The 15539-nt window shown below is 32.6% G+C and overlaps 1 pseudogene; it reads left to right on the top strand.

Annotated features, from left to right (window-relative positions):
• Positions 1-11436: 11436 nt before the first annotated feature.
• On the top strand, positions 11437-13210 carry LOC145168820 (phosphoserine phosphatase, chloroplastic-like; annotated as a pseudogene).
• Positions 13211-15539: the final 2329 nt, after the last annotated feature.

Below are 15539 nucleotides of genomic sequence, written 5' to 3' on the forward strand. Positions count from 1 at the left end.
TAAGGTGTACATGCAACCCTAAATACCTTGGATTTATGTTTTCTCTATTATACATGCAAATATCAATTTTCCAAGGTATTACCCTAACTAGCATACAATCATATGTACTAGGATAACAAAACTAGATAGAATACATACCTCTTTGTTGTAGCTTGATTCCATGGAGCTTAAGAGCCTAGTGCCCTAAGTGTGACACCTCAAATGGTTCACACAACATCATCAACATTTGGAATAACAATGAGAAGAGATACTTGACTCTTAGAAATCGACTTGCCCTCTTGTGTATTCACTAGTGCCAATTTCACCAACCAATGGTGTCACACCCCCGAACCGTCAGAACGGACGGCGGAAACGTCCGGGGGCGGGTGACATCATGCGTAGTATCACAACAATCGTATCATAGTAATCAAATTAAACACAACCATTACATTATAATATGAATATTTACATCTGTTTGAAAAACGTAGTTTGTACATCAGTGTATATAACAAAAGTAAAAGACGTGACTCCAAAATGCTCCGTCTTCTCCAAAAGTTGGCAAGAGTACCTGTCTATTGTTGCCCTGAGAATACAAGCAGTTTGAAAGAGTATCAGCATAAAGTTGGTGAGTTCATAAGTACTTAGTTCTGGTGAAAGATGTTTCTATGATCCTTTGAAAAGTGTTTTCCCAAGAAAATCTTGTATTTTCTTATGAAAGATGTTTGATTATCCATTAGTTATTTGTTAAACAGTCTGTTTATGAAAGGTTGAGTTATCCCGGGAAAATCCTATATTTTCCCTAAAAGTTGATAATTGGTTATCTGTTCTTGTCTGAGGTGTACAAGTATCTACCATACTTGTATCGCTAGACGTAGTTTTCTTGAAAATCCCTGTTTGTTCCCTGTGAGGTGTATTAGCCTTATTACATAAATAAAACTAATAAATAAGTGATGAATCAAATCCTAAGGGTGTTATTAATACCCTCTAGTAATCGAATTGGTTATTACCTTGAGGTTAGTTCACTTGTTTCATTATTACAAATGTAAGTTACTGTTATCTAGGTTGTGAGTGTCATAACCGTACTTAGACTTGATATGGCACGTAACGGGGCCAGTATCTTTTTATGAATTTGTCACCCCTGGCCTTATCGGTCCAACTGTAGCTAGCAGTAAGGTGTGGGATAGTCAGTCCCGTATAGATCTATACAAAATAGTCACGTTCTCCCTACAAGAGATTCTGGTTACAAGTGCTAATCCTACACCCAATTTCTGTGGGGGTGTTACCAAGGACGTGTCTCCAACTTTAGACTAACAATTTGTATGTAATAATACTGATAATCCTGTTTAAGATTTGTATGAATCCTTTATAAAATAACACATTTTACGATATGATTCACGAATTCGTTGCTTTAGTTTTGAAAACTGTTTCTACGAGTTGATTTCTTAATCGTTTGGTAAAACTATTTTCTGTGTTAAAAGCATTCTGAATATAAAATAATATATTTTGAGCACAAGTTTCCTTGTACTTTTGCTTGTATTTCCCCCCTGAAAACATGGAAAACTCGAAAAAAGTGTAGGGGTATGAACTCACAGTTTGACGTGGGATTCGTATGTAAGCCGATAGGAATGCTGAGTATCAAATGGAGCCTCGGACACAAACGGATCCTATTTAACATATTGAAGCACATATATGTATTAGGTGAAGGCATAACACTATTTGTTATGGAAGGAAACCACCTTAGGGACTAGGAAACACTTGAAACTAAGTGTTAGAATCACATGTGATTGAAGATGGGGAGTTTGCGGCCGTAATCAGGAGTGTACGGTCAGGGGTTTGCGGCCCAACAGGGTTTACGGTCCATGAGTTTGCGGCCCAAGTGTTTGCGGTCCATGGGTTTACGGCCTATAGGTTTACGGCCCATGAGTTTACGGCCGTAAACACTTGGTGAGAGGTGTGATTTTTGGTGTTCCAGTGTCCTTTCTAGCCTCTTGGAAATGTTCTAAGCCTTATGCACGGCTCAAAGTAGGGTTTAAAGGCCAATAATCGACCAAAAATGGAGTTTACGGCCATTGAAGGGTGTACGGCCGTAAACCCATTTTGTGTTCATGATTTTGGGTCGATTTTTAGGTGAAAACAAGTGATTCCTAGTAGATAACAAGCATAGGGAGTAGTTACTCACTGTAAGAGGCTTGGAATGAGGTTTTTAGCCACCAAGAACTAGTGTGTGTTTTTGGTGAGAGAGAAGATCTAGCAAATGATGAAATTCATGAGATGGAACATGGATTCATCACTAGAAAAGGGATTGAAACACAATAGAAGTGAAGAATCACTTGCATTTTGAAGATCCTTGAGCCAAACTCGAAAATTGTAGAGAGAGAGTAGAGAGAGAAAGTCCCTTGAGTGCTTAAAGTTTGAAATGAAAGCCACTCATCCTTTATATAGGGGTGAGTTTTCGGCCAAGGGGTGGTGTGGGGGTGTACGGCCGTAAACTCGAATTTGCGGCCGTACACTCCTCTCGAAGGGGTGTTTGGCCCGGATGCTACGATTTGACTTGGAAAAATTCGTTCTTGGACCCAAACTTCGATTGTACTGAGTTCAAAATATTTAATTAGACCCGAGATATACCTGACAAGAGCAGAATAAATTCCGAATTGATTTATTTTTAACGGTTTGAACGGAAGAAATTTTGGGTTGTCATAAATGGGGTCTTTATATAGTGAGCACATTAGGGTTACACCATGTAACCCATGACTCTACCCATTCCTTATGCTCCATGGGTTTTAACCTCCATGGAGTATCCATGGGTCACCACATGGGTTAAACCCAACATAAGGAATCATGGATCATAAGCCCACATATATAAGAATGAATGATTTACACAATCAATCCCCATATATTTAATTAGTCTCTTTTGATCACTAAATTAATTCCAAATTAATTCTTGATCAATACTAATTAAATAATATGATTTCATATTAATATATTAAAACTTATAATATATTATTATGTCACATATATCCTCTTCTCACGAAAGGTCTATCCAAATGTCCCGATGCCATGCAACCCAAATGGACCATGCCGTGTCGGGTCAAGTATATACCAATTATAGTTATGACATCCCTTTTCATAGTTCTAAAATTGTTTAGACACACATGTGAGCTATATAAGAAAAGGTGTATGATTTTGATAAAGTCTTATCAAAGCATCTCGTATCAGAAATTTGAACTTTGGTAAGAAAGTCAATAAAGTATTGATTTCTAGAAGTCCAGCTGATTTCTGGATACATGTCAAAGCTAGTGGGAGCATAAGTGTTATGCTAATAATTATCATGTTAGTGAGAGCATGATTTTTATGTTAAGTTTTGCAAGTTAGCAATGTTAATTATAGAAAAAAAAGTTTCAATTTGAAAAGCTGCATGGGTTGAAAAGTTGTTTTGCTATAATTAAGGGAGAGGAAATTATACTTCATTCCAATTCTAAAAGCTTAGATTGTGAGTTTTTAATCAAATTTAGTCATAATTACATTATTTGCGTTCTAAAATTCGATTATGATTACGGCATCCCTTTTCATAATCTGAATTTTGAGAACATGGCAAATAGAAATAGAAATACTATAGCAAAAGACTGGTCTAGTATCATGTCTTTATGTGAGACATCATGAATCGTATCCCATATGCTTCGGATATAGGATCGATTTCGTGTGCTGTAATATTCATCTGTTCTAAATTTTTCCAAATGCCTAGGGAATTAAGAGGGAAAAAGTACTAGAACTGGATATGACTAAAAGGATTAAGCAATTTTCAAGGACAATCTGAGGTTTACCAAAGATTGGTTGCTCATGGACAATTTGAAGTATAGTGTTAATTTTGGAAGGATCATATTGACATATTTTGAAAAGAGGCAACTCTTGTTCAGAAGTGATAGTCAAAATAGGAATATGGAAATGTTTCCATAGGTGGAAGTTATTAAATTTGTGTAAGATTATAAAACTTAATGCAAGAAGGATGTTCAAAGGAATGTACTTTGAATGTGAGACTTCGTTTCCATGGAATTGCTCTCCATTAGAATACTTTGTGAATGTCCGTTGCCAAGTCTTTGTGACCTTTGTGCATAGTCATTACAAGAGGATCAATGCATATAAGCTTAGAATCTAACATATTTCAGTAAATGACAAAGAATCTTATATTCTTACATTTGCGGTAAGGATTTGGGATTATGAAATGAGCATCATTGGAATCATGTTTAAATGATCTATTTCACAAAGTAAACATAGTGTGCATACTTGGAGTATGGCTTAACTATTGTTTGGACAAACATAGTGTGCATGCTTAGAGCATGGCATGACTATTGTTTCGGTTCAAGTATTAAGTTGATTATTCGAAACATTATACAATGAATAATGTTTAATCAATATGGTGATAAATAAAAGGTGTTTTATTTATATTCATAAGTTCTGAGACCATATTGAATTAAGTTATTCTTGTGTTTCACTTTGCATGTTTTGACTTCCCGAATAACTAGGTTATTCAAACTCTCCACAGTCAATCATACTTTGGAAGTAGGTATGAATCAAGACTGTCATGAATTGGGCTTGTAGATGTCTAAAGTGTTTAGACATAACAAAAGTTGCTGCAACATTCATGAGTGCTCCTGGAATGAGATTCGAGCATTGGATTAAACCTACACTCATTTGACTCACTTCATGGTTTTATCACGAGTGATCATGAGACGATAATATCTTATATTCTTCAAACCAAGAGATATGAGTTGCAGTCTACAAGTCGGTTACACATTGATTATGTGAAAACGCACCAATAACTTGGTGTTATAAAACACATTTTTGTGTGTGATTTGATAAGTATATAGAGCAAGCATATGAGTCGAAGTTTATCCATTCCTTTTACCCTTAGAGGGATAAAAGCGATATCTGTGGGCCCCTCGATGATTTAGTGATGACAAACGTAAGTGCTCGGCCGGGCCTGGACTGATTTGAATTTGTTCCATTAGTCGGTCATCATAAATCAGAAATCAGGAAACAACAAATGGACAGAGAGAATGATTATAATCCATGTCTCAGTCCATATGATATCTAGAATGGAGGAATATATGATCCCTTATCTAATGTACGTATCATTGACTAAGTCAGAGTTCGACAACGACTTTTAAGAGCTACGATTGCTAGTCGGGTTTTGGAGTCATACTTGCAATAATAGTTTTAGACTTATCCAAGTGGGAGACTGTTGGATTAGATGTCTAAGCCCATAACTATTATTGGTATGTACTCGACCCGAGAGTAGCATGGTCCATTTGGGTTGCATATCATCAGAACAATTTGTTAGGATGGACTCTTGAGAGAAGGTTATATATGATTTATTAATATGTTATAAGTTCTATTATATTAATATGAAATCATATGTTTTAATTAGTATTGATCAAGAATTAATTTGGAATTAATTTAGTGATCAAAATAGACTAATTAAATCTATGGGGACTAATCAGGGTAATTAGTTATATTTATATGTGTTGGGCTTATGATCCATGTTGGACCAAGTTTATGTATGGACACATAAAGAGTTGGGCCACATGAACCATGGATCGTAATACCCATGGGTATGGATTTGGGTTATACCCATGACCCTTGGAATCCTACATATAAATAGGTCACTCCATAGCCAAAATCGCCACTTCTAGTTCTTGGAGCTCATGGAGTTGATTTTGGTGTGGAAGGAATTCTCTCTCAAGTTCTACCTTTGTCCATGATGTGTTGTGACTTCATTTGAGGCTTCCACACTATTGGGGCTAAGCTCTTAAGGCCAAATACATCGAAACTTCAAGCTACATAAAAGGTATGTTACCCTAACTAGTATCTTATATGGTTTATGTCAAATGCATGCTAGTTATAGGTTTAATGCCTTGGAAACCATTTGCATGTATAACTAGTGAAAACATAGATCCAAGGTATTTAGGGTTGTATGTGCACCATAGGATGTTGTAGTATACAAAACCCTTCAATTCCATCCCGAGGATGACTGGACCCGGAGGTTGACTGGTCCCAGGGTATTCCAACTTGATGGTTGATTGGACCCAACTTGTTGTTGTATATATTATATGTTTGTGTGTTGGTACTTTGGGGGAACTCACTAAGCTTTGACTTACGGTTTTTAGTTGTTGTTTCAGGTACTTCTGATGATCTCTGGAAAGTGAAGGCGTGACCGTACACATCCTCTGTTATTACTTTATGATTTTGGGATAATCTGATATGGATAAACAATTTGGAAACAATGATTTTGCAAACATTTTATGACTATGGGTTGTTTTTAAAAGTTTAAATTTGTTGTGATTTTTATGGATGTTACACAATCATTTCCGTTGCTACTACTCAGCTGCAATCTTTCCTGTCATGATCCAACTATGGTCTTCCATGCAAGTCACAAAGACAAACACGTGTTGTGATTCAACCACAGTCTTTCATGTAAGAGTCACAAATAAGATATAGTAACCTACATAATATCTTTTACTACTCACTAGATGCAATGATCAATGAAACATTGTTGGAAATTACCCACCACTATTTCAAGGGTAAAATTATCTAGATTGGACATATTAATAGTTATTAATATTCATCTTAAAAACTCACGCACTAACAAAAATTATCAGCCATTTCGCATTTGGGATAAACAATCCAAAAACAAGTAGGATGCTGAAGACATCATTTTTTAATTTTTTTATAAGAATTATGGAAATTTTCTAAAAACAACATTTATTATAACTTTATGAAGAAACTTACAAATTCAGATCCAAAATGTATCTCTTTGAAACATAGAAGAGTATGCAAAAAAGTATATATATTGTCAAGGGTACGAAGTCTTTTACCTAAGTAACAAAATATATCATCCATTCATGTCGTATTATATTGGAATGATGCTTATGATCAAAAATCTATAAAATACCAAATAAGAAGTCGTGTTTGGAATGATGCTTATGATAAAAAAAAAATCTATGAAATACCAAATAAGAAGTCACGTGCGCTATAATAAACAAACAACTGTACAAATTGTAACAATATGCTTTATGTACAACGCCTTTTGAACATCATATGTTACTTTTTGAATTCTGAATGTTATTTTCGTCTAAAATACAATACAGATGAACCCGCATGCGTCCCCAACAAAGCGAGGACTGGCAACTTCCAGTTAATATTAAATAACTTTGGACTTCAGTTTTTCGGCGCTTTATTTAATTTAAGACGAGGATCTAACTATTTAATACATATTTACACAATTTATTGTACATAAACAAGTATTTATAATATATTTTAAAGCAAAAGACGAAATAATTCAAAGATATAAATCCATGCCAAATTGAATATGATAACCTGACCCTTTACATTAAATGTTTACAAGAATCTCTTCTATGGATTTTATGAAAATATAAAATATATAACAATATGTGTATTACTCATATTATATATAACCTAAAGCTAATACAATTAAGCAATGCAAAACAACGTAACTATCGACACAATGTAAAACTGCAACACTGGTCTTTCCGTCACAATCAAATTAAAATTAACAAAGAAAATCTAATGTATGATCTTCTCGTTAATATATGTACTCAACCTTGCACTAACACTGCAAAACTGATCTTTCTGCCACAATTGAAATCAACCTTGCACTAATACTTTGTTTCCAAATCCAACTTAAATAGAAAAAAAAAATATCTTGTTTTCAAAATTATTTTTTTGAAATAATTGGAGAGACCAAAAGAAAAGATAATGGATGTTCTCTCCTACACATCCTCCCAAATTAGAGGGATTTGAAGGAAAGTACAGATGTAAAAAAGTGTTTGTTTATAGATTTTGAATAAAGATTTATCTTATTAATTTCATTTCTTTCCAACTCAGAACGTCAAAATACAATTATTATTATTTTTTTCAGATTTTGTTTTGTTTAACTAAAAACATGGAAAGTAGGCGTAAAAATTATTTGATTTGACCATAGACTTTCTTCGGTCATTTTCATAGTTTTGCAATGCAAAAATAAAAAAAGGATTCTAAGTGATGATACGTAAATGACAAATAAAAAAGGGATACCGACTTAGAAGGGTAACATAGTTTAGGTCGTGTTCATGTTTAGTCCTTGCAGTTGTTTTTTGTCCATATATTATCATTAAACTTGTTTGGACTGTTCATATTACATTCTTATGACTGGTTAGTGTAGGTTTAGCCGGTCATAAGGATATAACGTGAACAGTCTAAACAAGTTCAATGGTTATATGTGGACAAAAAACATAAGAGACCAAATGTGAACAAAACCTAAACGATGTTACCCTAATGAGTCATTAACCCTTTCTACAATAGTTATTGACATCACTAGAGAAATTATTTGATCTTTTTAGGACCGATCTCGTTGTTTGATGAACATGTATTGTATCAGGTAGTTGGTCAGATAAAGGTTGACTAAGCCAATGTTGCTTAGTTGGAACTAGGATGAGCAACATGTCCGAAGTAAACCGAACCCGGTTTGGAACCGGAACCAGATTAGGCTAATAATGGAACCGATAATTGGGCGAGTTAGACTATACCTGTTTCGGTGTCAGTGTTGTTTTTCGGTTCAATACTCGGTTGGAATTGACACATGTTCTTATGCGGTTGGTACAACTAGTTAATGATTTGAGGCAAAATGATTAGAATAATATCAAAACAACCAACAAAAATTAACCCAATATATAAAGAAATAAGGTGTTTATATAATCTAAAATGAAGTACAAACAATAAATTCAATGTTGAAATAACATAAATTTAACTTTGATACCATGTGCTTCGGGACCCGTAACTCAATCAACATGTAACAAAATAAGGTGTTTATATAGATTAAAATTAAGTACACACAAAAAAGTATGTGTTGAAAAAAATCATGACATTCCGACTTCAAACGAATGCGTTATGACGGTTTGATTGAGTATGTTTGAGTTCAAACTGAAACACCTCTTATACAGGCTAGTTGAAAAACAGTTTAATGACAACATAGAAGACAATCAGAGCTGCAAGGTCATAAGAATGTAATGACAACTGTCCAAACAAGTTTATAAGGATGTAATGTGAACAATCCGAAAAAGTTCAATACTAATATGTGGACAAAAAAAGCTTAAGGGACTAAATGTGAACAAAACGTAAACGATGTTACCTATACCAACCGGTTATAAGGATGTAATGCGAACAATCCAAACAAGTTCAATGGTAATATGTAAACAAAAGGTAACTTCAAGGACTAAACGTGAACACAACCTAAATTATGTTACCTTTCTAGTCAATATCCCAATAAAAAATGAGTTATTACAAAAATATTATTATTATTATTATTATTATTATTATTATTATTATTCTTTTTTGGCTAATATGGAAACTATTTCTTAAATGCACACCATAAAATTTATAATATTTTGATATTTCTTAACTGCAGCTTCTTTAGTAGGACCGAATAAGATCTACATTCGAATTTTAGGGGTGTTTGGATAGGGAAAAAGAGGGTGCTTATTGCTTATTGCTTATTCTCACCACAATAAGCTAAGTTTAAGTGTTTGGATATGAATCCTTAAAAATCAGCTTATTGTGGTAGGGATAAGCTAAATAAGCTGATTTTAATAAGCACCCCCCTCCTTATTGCTTATTGCTTATTCCCACCGCAAATCCTCTCTAATAAATGAAGGGTTTTTTGTCACTTGTCACACTCTCATTCAATTTGCCAAATGTCATTTTATGGTTATTTTGAATTAATTTTTTTCCACATGTCATTTTATGAGTTTTTCTATTTTATTAAATTCCTCATAATATTTTAATATAATAATTGCAATAAATATAGTAATAAATGGATATCAATTTCATTAATAAACTTACCTTTTAATTTCAAATTTCTTAAAATTAAAGTTCATTAGTTTCTTTTGTTTATTTATTTAAATTATTTGTTTTAATTTAAAAGATAAAAAACATTTCAATTTTTATAATTTGTTATTTTTTTATTTTCTTATAAATCCAAAGTTCTTAAATATTTAGATTTTCATATTTAATGTTTTTTTTAATTTACCCATGTAATAAATGAGTCTCGCACCTACTAAGCTAATAAGCAACAAGATAAGAGAAAATTGCAAATTTAGCCAAATAAACTAATTAGTTTGTGGAAAATAGCCAAAAAAAACCCAAATTACAAAATTAGCCCTTAAAATCGCAGATAGATTAAGCCCATCTGCGATTTCGCATTTCCATCTGCGATTTTATGTATTCCATCTGCGATTTCGTAGAGATTTAGTATAAAAACGTTTTTTTTTCTTCATTTTCACTATCTTTTTTAGAGAAACTCTCTCTCCCTGCGATTTCTTTAGAGCCATCATTGACGATTTCTTCAACAATCCCGAAACAACATTTTAAACAAATTTTCCAAAGAAATAACAACAAAAATGATAATTTCTTGAATAAATTTATATATAATAAGGTTGTTTCGTAGTCAAACCCTATCAATTTCGTAGTAAAAAAAAATTTCAAAAAATCGCAGGTGAAAACGAGAGGAAATCGCAGATGGACTATGTCCATCTGCGATTTTATGCTGGAAAGGAGATATATATACAGCGAAAAAAAAAAAACCACCTGCGGACGTACAAGTGGCTAAAGCACAGACGTGCTTTAGCCACTTGTACGTTCGCAGATGGGAAGGCGAAATCGCAGATGGCTTATATCCATCTGCGATTTTAGTGGCTAAAAATGCAATTTTGGTTTTTTTTTGCTATTTTCCACAAAATAATTAGTGTATTTGGCTAAATTTGCAATTTTCTCATAAGATAACAAACATTAATCTAATTTATGCAAAGCCTTTTCCTCTTAACAAATTTGACCACTCCCCCCCCCCCCCCCCCCCGGCCCCAGCATAACTCAAGGACCCAAAGAACGTCTTTAGGATTCAAAGTTCTTCACTTCGACATCTTCGAATCGTTCATGTAAGATTTTCATATTCTGAAGCTTTGATTTCGATTTTAGGGGGTGTTTGGCTTGTCTTTTTGAGAGGCAAAAGTCTTTTTTGGAAAAGTTACAAAAAGTCAGTTTTCCTTATATCCAAAATCCAAAAGTAGCTTTTAAAATGTTTTTACCAAACATCTTTTACCTTTTATTTTTTCCAAAAAGGACTTTTGCCTCTCAAAAAGACAAGCAAAACACCTCCTTAATGTTGTTTCTTTTTAGTACTGCTTCACTTTCAATATATGTTTGTTTCATGGTTTTAATTTCATTCATTCTCATCAAATATGTGCGTATTTGAATGCCTGTTCTAGGGTTTTGTTTTGAATATCTGATCAGTGTTTTTATGTATTTGCCACCATTTCTTTGTCAATAATAACTCTCCCCTGATTATTCACTTATATACAACAGCTACATTTACCATAATTCTAATTTTCCTGATGCCAGAGTAATTTGATGGAAGGATTGATCTGTTCACGAATAATTCCTATTCGTGGCTATGGTAATCAAAGAAACACCCCCTTCTTTCCATCATATACATCAAACAAAAGAAGAATCTTTTATGGTCCAATCAAAATGATGGGGCCCTCAACATCACCCAACTCAAAAGCTGCCTCCATTAAGCCATTAGCAGCCTCCTCAATCCTCATCAAACCTATTCGACAATACATTACCTTCCAAAGGTATTTCATCCATCATATATTTCACTTTTATATTAAGTTAATCAAAATAACATTGATTTAAGTCTTTAACTGGATCATTCTTGAACACTTCAGAGGTTGTTGATTTATGGCAGAAAGCTGATGTTGTATGCTTTGATGTGGATAGCATTGTGTGTCAGGATGAGGGCATTGATGAACTTGCTGAGTTTTGTGGAGCTGGAAAAGCTGTTGCTGAATGGACTGCTAGGTTAAATCATAAATGTCTTTTGTGCTTAATTAAAAAATAATTATGTTTTTGATTTATTTTCATTTAATTGTGTGCTTACAGAGCAATGGGTGGTTCAGTTCCTTTTGAAGAAGCCTTAGCTGCAAGACTCTCTCTTTTCAAACCTTCATTATCAACAGTTTAAGATTTTCTTGAAAAGAACCCCCAAAGTATATTTCCCTTTCTTTCCTCTCAAATGAAATACCCTTAAACCCTAAACACTAAACCCTAAATTGGAAATAAGAGGTACTTTTTTTGCTTTTGGATTGGTAGACTTTCACCTTGCATAATGGAATTGGTTGAGAAGCTCAAGGGAAGTGGTAAAGATGTATACCTCATCTCTGGAGGTTTTCGTCAAATGATCGATGTAAGCCTTCCACACACTAACAAATGTAATTTTACATTTTTAGTCCCTGATCTTTTCTCTATATATTCCATAATCTACCCCTAAATCTATTTCTTTTATTCCGTAATTAGAATTTCCATATCACCCCTCATGTTTTGTAATTTTTCACTTTGTATTCGTTTTAAAATGAAATGTTACATTGTTAGTCCGGGACCTTCTCTCTTTATTCCATAATCTACCCAAAAATCTATTTCTTTTATTCATTGATTGACAGTTAATATGTTTTTTTTGTAGCCGGTTGCAGCAATCCTAGGGGTAGAACCGAAAAATATATTCGCTAATCAACTGCTATTTAAGAATTCTGGTGAGTTTGTTGGTTTTGATGCAAATGAGCAAACTTCTAGAAGTGGAGGAAAACCAACTGCAGTTGAACTAATAAGAAAGGTTTGCATTTTTTTTGTCTGTGTGGATAAAGTACTAAAGTACTATAAGCATAAAGTATGTTTCTTTTTTAGACTGAATAAACTGTCTGAATTTGAGTACATGTCGTTTTACATTGTTGTATGCTCTTCTCACTTAACCTATTAAGACGTGCTTAATGTATTAAGTCAAAAAGAAACACCCGGAATAAGTGCTTTAATGTGTTAAGCCCTTTAAATATTTTTAACAAAAATTTAATGAAATTATCAGACTCATGAATACAAGACAGTAGTAATTGTTGGTGATGGTGCGACTGATCTTGAGGTAAGAATAACTCGGACTCTATTTGGTTTGTTGACCAAGTGGTTTTTGTTTGACTTTAAAGATCCATTAATTTTTTTTTTAAAATAGGCTCGAAAACCAGGATGTGCAGATCTTTTTATCTGCTATGGTGGCGTCCAGCTTAGGGAGGTTGTGTCTTCAAAGGCGGATTGGCTAGTGTTTAGCTTCAAAGATCTTATAAACTCTTTGGAATAACTTGAACCATGTTTGTATTATTTGTTAAACATGAATTAATATGAGGAAGTTTTAAAATTTATATGGTTTGGTTAATGTTTTGTTAAAGTGTTTATAGCCATTGAAGAGAGAAAATTCATTGGTTGAAACCAGGGGCTTGAAGCTTACAATTGGTTGGGTGGATGTTATGATTTGTTAGTGGGTTTGGTGGACATATTACAATTATTGTGTTCCAAAGTCATGTGCATCTTATTTTTCTTTTTCTTTGTCCCAAATGATTTTATGTTTATATTGTAGGGTAACGATACTTTATTTGTTCAGCCCTGTTAACTTCAATTTTAATCAAAATTTAATGATTAAAGTGGAGAAATGACATAATTTGTTTTCCCACATGTCACTAAGGATGACCAAGATATATAATACAAGTAGAAAATAGATTATTCATCTTTAGTCTTGTCAACATTGTACTTTCAATGTCTTGTTTATTATTATAATTTTACGGTTTTGGCCTTAATTAAATATTTTGAGTGAACTTTAAATGCGTTCATCTGATGGACATGTATAATATTAGTTAATTAAATGTCATATTTAAACCAATCCTGCCTATGGTTTTTATAGGTTTTATATGAAGTTCATGTCTAATCTCCTATACACAATCACATCTAACATCAATATCACTCATAATATATAAATAAAAGAATTATTCGATAAAATAATCATATTTTGAAATTATATGTAACTATGTGTCCATTTTTCTCTTTTACGTCTAAATGACATAAAAATCGCTATAAAAGAAAAAAAAAAGACTTCAGCCTAACGGGAATGAGCAAGGACGAAATGACAAGATGAGGCGCCCTGACACCCCCATTTAGAAAGATAAATTTACAAGGTTTTTTTTTACTCAAAAGACACTTGATTACATAAAAAAAAAACTCCCAAATTAGTGAATACCCCCAAATTAACGATGGATTCGTAGGCACTTATATTTTTCAAAGAAAAAAAAACTTGGATTTTTTAATAAAAAAATCGTCAATAAACTTAAAAACTTGAAATTTAAAATCAAGATATTTTTTGAAAATTATATAAACAAAGTAAAAGAATGTGTGGTTGAAATGATTAAAATATAGTTAAGATGAATTTGCAAAACAAAATAGAAAAAAATGGGTGAAATTGTTAAGTTGTATGTTTTCTGAATTAATATGACATATATAAGTCCTTATGTATGTGAGTTGAATAAACAAATAAATGAAGTCTATAAAAAGTTGGAAAATTAAAGAACGTTTAGGGACAAAGAAAAGAAAAAAAACAAAAAGTTGTATGGGTTCATAAAGATTTTATCGAGGAAACTAAAAAAGTTAAATCCAAACAAAGACAAGCAAATGTTATTTTATTTTTCTAACTTTCAAATACAAAAATGTGTTTTGAGTGACCCAAAACCTCTACTCGAGAACACATGCATCTTAGTCATTTCATATAGAGTTTGTAATTGTTTATGTTTTTTTATAAATATATCTTAATTATACTTTTAAAGTTTGAGTTTTTAATTTTTCCTCGAGAAAAAATAATATAGTGCCCAAAAATGGTTCACATATTTGGATGTATTATTTCGTGGATAAAATTTGAGAGTTTTGTTTTAATGTCTCTTGTATCAGAAATAGTAATGTTGGAACTTGGAACTCACACTTGTATTATAAAGTGACGTTCATAGGAATTTAATAACAAATGTATACGCTAGATTGGTTGGTTAATGTCTTATGTTTCTATGCTTAATGACCTGACTTTGAATTTTTTCCATAGATATTTTCTTGCATAATTTTCTTTTTATTTGTCTAATAATAAAAACAGGGTTTAGCAATAGCAAACACCTTACCTAGTTGATTTAACATCAATTCACAAGGCATTGTATCACGAATAAGTAAAAAGTTTTATCGGCCAGACCTATTCACGAATTTAGCATGGTAAATGATCTTTTTTTATATTCGCAAAAGGATGGCATTTGAAAAATATATAAGTTCGAAATTTGGTGATTTTAGTAAATAACTCAATAAAAGAAATATAAATATTAATTATAAGTGGTGAAATTGTTTCCCAATTTTAGGATATATCATTTTCTTACTTACTGACTATAATTTATATTCACCTTAATCAAATATCAAATTATTTGCAGATTTTAGAATACAGTATTTCTTAAAATGAAAAGTAAAACGACTTTAAATGAATATATTATTGTTATTATTTTTAAATAACTATAATAACTTCTTTTTAAGTAATTTTTTAATCCGTATCTTTCCTATCATTCTTTTTAAGTAAGTTTTTAACCCATAACTTTTCTACCATAGATAGCCACCCC

This window comes from Lactuca virosa, chromosome 4 (genome assembly GCF_052849685.1).
Source record: "Lactuca virosa cultivar CGN04683 chromosome 4, Lactuca_virosa_CGN04683_v6, whole genome shotgun sequence".
NCBI lineage: Eukaryota > Viridiplantae > Streptophyta > Magnoliopsida > Asterales > Asteraceae > Lactuca > Lactuca virosa.